The sequence below is a fragment of the Pantherophis guttatus genome, chromosome 2 (genome assembly GCF_059756535.1).
Source record: "Pantherophis guttatus breed Tessera chromosome 2, ASM5975653v1, whole genome shotgun sequence".
NCBI classification, from domain to species: Eukaryota; Metazoa; Chordata; class Lepidosauria; order Squamata; family Colubridae; genus Pantherophis; species Pantherophis guttatus.
The window spans coordinates 177,610,454-177,616,070 of NC_142064.1; the positions used below are offsets into that span (position 1 = coordinate 177,610,454).

The 5,617-nt window shown below is 33.5% G+C and overlaps 1 long non-coding RNA gene across 1 annotated transcript; it reads left to right on the forward strand.

Moving 5' to 3' along the window:
* The first annotated feature begins 932 nt into the window (after nucleotides 1-932).
* Nucleotides 933-2,589, forward strand: LOC117660597 (uncharacterized). Its single transcript, XR_004589724.1, has 2 exons — nucleotides 933-992; nucleotides 2,508-2,589. It is a non-coding gene; the product is annotated as an uncharacterized LOC117660597 (long non-coding RNA).
* Nucleotides 2,590-5,617: the final 3,028 nt, after the last annotated feature.

Genomic DNA, 5,617 nt, shown 5'->3' on the forward strand with positions numbered 1-5,617 from the left:
CCCAAGAAGACAGACACAGACTTCAGAGGATAATTAGAAGTGCAGAAAAAACAATTACTACCAACTTGCCTTCCATTGAGGACTTGTATACTGCATGAGTCAAAAAGAGGGCTGTGAAAATAACTAGAGACCCCTCGCATCCTGGACATAAACTGTTTCAACTCCTACCCTCAAAACGACACTGTAGAGCACTGCACACCAGAACAATTAGACACAAGAACATTTTTTTCCCGAACGCCATCACTCTGCTAAACAAATAATTCCCTCAATACTGTCAAACTATTTACTAAGTCTGCACTACTATTAATCTTGTCATCATTCCTATTACCCATCATCTCCCACTTATGACTGTGTGACTGTAACCTTGTTGCTGGTATCCTTATGATTTATATGTTTCCTAATATGATTGGATTGCTTATTTGTACCCTATGACTATCATTAAATGTTGTCCCTTATGATTCTTGATGAATGTATCTTTTCTTTTATGTACACTGAGAGCATATGCACCAAAGACAAATTGCTTGTGTCTACAGTCATACTTGGCCAATAAAGAATTCTATTCTATTATTCTTGCTAGCAGAACATTTTAAGCTTCTACTTCATTAAGTGAATTCTTGTATTTAAAATGTGGAGATAATACCTTTTGCTCTAAAGTTTATAAAGTCTGCTGCGAGAATATTTATGAAACATCAAAATACTTTGAATTGTTTACCTAAACATTAAATATAATCATTTGAAAGAAACAGGATGAAAACAGATAATGCAACTTTTGAAATATTAAACTTGTTTACAGAATTACTTGGCTGAAATTAATCTGGAAAAGAAAATATTTATAAAATTGACATTTCTAAAGCTCCATCTTTCTGTTATGGAAATGCAATAGCTCAATTGCCATTATACCCACTAACCTTTATGTACCATTTTTCAGGGGACAACTAGTAAAATAAATGAATTTGTGAGAGATGCTATGTTGTTAGTGATCATCATGCACAGTAGGTACAAATGAATAATTTATTAAATATGTTTTCATTATTTTTTTGTCTGAGAAAACATTGTCAATTTATCTTTTACATCTTAACATTTGCACACTGAGAAAATCTTTGCTTAGGCAAATATTTATAAATTGACAATCATGTAAAAATGAAATGGTCATTATTAATTCAAATGCTGTGCCATATTCTGAAAATGAAATAAAGATAATTAGTTGGCAATTAATTCTTTATTACACACTTTTTTAAAAATGTGGCATGATGACATATTTCATGAATATCTTGTATACCATTTGATCAAATGTCAAAAATGTGAAACAGCAATTAGAAAACAAAATCCTTTTTAATATTCTATTTATATTATGTGTCCATAGCCCAGCACATCTTATAATGAGATCTAAAAAAAAGATCAAATCCAAAATAAAAACACAAATTATAATAGAGAATAGTCTAATTTTAAACTATTACCTTGTTAGCGACTGGAAATCTTCAATGACTTTTTGCTGAAAACAAGAAAAATGTAATTTATGGGATTTCTATGAAGATTCTCAATCATCCAGGTCATGATTGTCTTAAAAGTGCTTTTTCAAAAGGCAACTGGTCTTTGTTTTTTCCTTGAAGACATTTTGCTTCTCATCCAAGAAGCTTCTTCAGCTCTGGCCCTGATTTATGGGATTGTTAATTTGAAAGAGTAGATTATGAAAAGATAAAATTAGATTTTTAACTGCTGTAAAGAAGATCTGAAGTTACTTCTTTATAACCTGTCTTTTCTATTTCTCTCTTATTTCTTTATTTTTTTTCTCATCACCTTTTCCTCTTTCCTTTCATTTTTTAAAAATGTTTTATTTCCATAAACATTTTTTATTTTTTTTTTAAAAAAAATAAAACTATTACTTCACTAATAAAATGTAGGGCTCTGTCTCAAAAAGCAAGAATCTTTGTGGAAGGATATACTATTTTCTACATTCTCCTAAATTCCTGATAGGTTAACAAGTCATGTTAACATGTTCTGACTTTTTGTTGAATGAAATGCCCAGAATGAGTTAGAGTCAGGTGTTCTTTATGTGATGAATGAATGAATGAATGAATGAATGAATGAATGAATGAATGAATGAATGAATAAATAAATGAATGAATGAGCAAGCCCATAGGTAAAGTAAAATGACTTGCACCTTGGCCTTTTTTTAAAATTCTTGTTATAGGATTTGATTAAGAATGTGACTCAATGATCAGATAAGAACAACTTGGCTTGTAAATTAAATAGAGGTACTGATTTATGTCAAAAAAAACCTGTATAAATCTTTTATCTGAAGAGTGAGAAAGTAAGGGTAGTGCCTGGAGAAACTGACATTTATATCAGATGGTGAAATGTCAATAATGATGTACGGTATCGGTATGAAAAAAAATCTGATAGATAATGATTCTATAGTAAAGATATTCATTAGTGCATATGTGTGGGATGTCAGCTTCAGCAAAAAAAGATATTAACACACACTCCATTTCTTCTTCTTTTAATAGCAAAGACATCTAAGAAGAAATGTCACTCAATTTGATACACCTGGGAAAAGACAATTAAACTAGATTGGGGACATTCCTGAGAGTTGTGTAAAACTGACGTTATGTTCTATAAAATCATCCAAATGAAACCTGACATAAGATCAGTAACTCTGGTAAGAGGAGAGGGGAAAAAATTACAGGCATGAGAAAAGTAAAAGAATGCGTATTTGTTGTCTCTTGAGACTAAAAGTTCCTCTGAGGAGTGTGCAGGTCAGTTTCTGAGTTACACTGTCTTCCATGGTTGAAGACTTGCGTGTGTTTCAGATCTCATGTTAAAAGGAAAAGGGAAAGGGTGAAGGTTACTTTGAAGCTCTTTATATAGCATTCCATAAGAAATGTGTTTCTTAGTTATAAAGATAATTGAGAATACATGCATACATCCATACAGATTTTGACCTCCTGGGCATGCATAAATCACCCCGACTTTTGACGATACAAGGTTTCACATATACTGTAGCTAAGAAAAAGGAGAGTGCTTTCTCTTGTCAAGAGTATTTTCTGCCAACATTGACTGGGCTGTTGTACATTTTTTCCCCTAGCCCCAATCTTTATTTCTCCTTATCCCTGTTAACTCCTTATGTGATGTGTAGTTCTTGCCATTGCAGCCTTCTCTGGAAAAATTTATCATGATGCTAAATATGCATATCTCATAAAATTTTAAAAAAACATTTTAAACAATACTCTGTGTGTGTGTGTGTATAAACAAAAAACTAAAATACTGTAAAAAGAAATAAAATATTATGTAAATATAAAAGCAATGTAAGCGTTAATATATGTCTAATTAAATTTATGATAATAATAATAAAAAAACCTCTTAACCAACAAGTCAAATACTTAAGGTTGGTTTGAGGCACAGATCATCTTCTGTGAGATTTTAATCTTTGCTATGCAAAAATCTGACAACATTGTATGTTGTAGCAGGATTAACATCTGCAAGGAGAAGAGAGGTATAAAAATGCCCCGATATTTGTACAATATCGGTGAAGTGAGGCTGGCACAAATGTCTCTGCGGTGCAGCACTGTAGGAACACATGCTGTGTTGTTTCTGTATAACCAGAGTCACAGGGACATTGCCTCTCCAGGTAGGGAATGTTCCTGTATCTGCCTTCAAGGACAGCTAAGGAGAGACTGTGATATCATGCCAGATGTGTGGAGTTATATAGCTGTACCAGGTATTTTTTGAAGGGTCTGGCATTCCAGACTGATTATTTTAACTTGAACTCTAAAAGTTATAATTTCACCTTAACAAATAAAAATTGTTATAGCCTCATTGGAGCCTCCTGATGGTTTTCGAGAGCTCAAACACAAACGTTGTGTTTTGGCTTTCAAATAAGGTTTTCCAACCTTGCCATACATAGAATTAAAGTAAGGGAGCACCCATAGATGTAATCATTCAGAACAGCAGTCTTCAAAAACCCACCCTCTTCTCTCTTGCAATTTCAAACCGTAGTAGGATGAAAGGTGCAATATGATGTGGACTCCTGCTATTAGGAATTCTTGATTGAAGAAAATTATTCAGCCGGAACTGACACTTCTTCATCTATTGATAGAACAAAAGCCCATCTAGTCCAGCATGCTGTTCTCAAAAAATCTCACTAAATGCTTCTGGGGACAGCCTACAGGCACTAGAAAAACATCTCTGTGCTCTTATTATCCAGCAGCACTTCAACAGTTTCGGAAACTGGAGGCAATGCCATGATTGGAAACTGTTCGCCATGAGTTTGTCTAATCTTTGTTTAAAGTCACCCTATTTAACAAATATCACTACAGCTCATGGTACTGATTGCTGTAGCTGAACAATGTGCTGTGTAAACAAGTATTTATTTTTTATCAATCCTGAATCTCCTGCCATTCTGCCGCATTGAATACCCCAGGAGACAAATTTCTGCTTAACTATTTTCTTTTCCACAATCACCTCATTTTACATTAAAGGTCTTTTTTCCCCCTTCCTTTCTCTTCTAATGCCTAATACTGATGACATTTTTTTTTGTTTTTTACCTCGTGTCTTTAAATTACTGTTCAGAACACCAGCCCACATCCAACAGAATGTTGGCCTCATTTTCATCGGTTCCAAATGTTACTGATGCTTCTTTCATAATTAGATTTATATACCATAATATGCTACAAAAACATCTTTGTAGGTGGTGTTCAAACTTTGCTTGTCTGAAGAAATAATTCTTAGGAATAAATACATATAAACAGTGCTTATCATTTATAAACACATGGAATAGGAAATTCATATTTGGATATGATGATCATCTTTACATACGTGTAGAGTAATCCTCATTTTTTTTATATTTTGCTTCTTTCATGTTTCAACTGCCCTTGATAAATGATGGTATCAGGTTGTTTTGAATAGATGCATTAGACATTGCCTACTTTTACTTTTCCATCTATTTTTAGATATATATATATCCCATCTTTCCACCAAGAATTCAGGGTAACTTATGTTAAGATATTCCACTATTTGAGCCTCATAACAGCAACTTTGTCTGACAAATTGGAGTTGGGAGAGAGAGAGAGAGAGAGAGAGAGAGAGAGAGAGAGAGAGAGAGAATAAAAATGGGCCCAAGAATGATTCAAACCTGAATTTCCCCTGTCTTAAACCCCCATATCACCAACTGCACCACACTGATTTTTATTATTTTATGTTGTTCAGCTGTTGTCTTTGCTGAAAGATGAATTAGTAAAATTATAAGACTGAATTAATAGAAGAATGGTTCAGTACCATATGGCATTGTATCCGTTGTCCTGTTAGCATAAAGCTGTCCATTATCTTTTGAATTCACAGTCCCTTGCAGCAAATACCTCTTGCAAGTTGTAAAATACTTCCCTTTCCCTCCCTTTATCTTTGCTAAAATGGAAAGAGTCAAGTCTGATAAGTTTTCTCAAATTACATTTTGCCTAGGACTCAAATTTCTTTCATCTGACTGTTGTCTTGGTTGCAACGTCTGTTTTTCAAGCTTATTTCTACAGTTCATTATAGATTGTGCCATGAGGACTTTTGTGAAGAGTTGAAAATGAGCAAATTTCAATAGTGGAGGTATGGCAGGAAATGCCTGGCAAGCAGT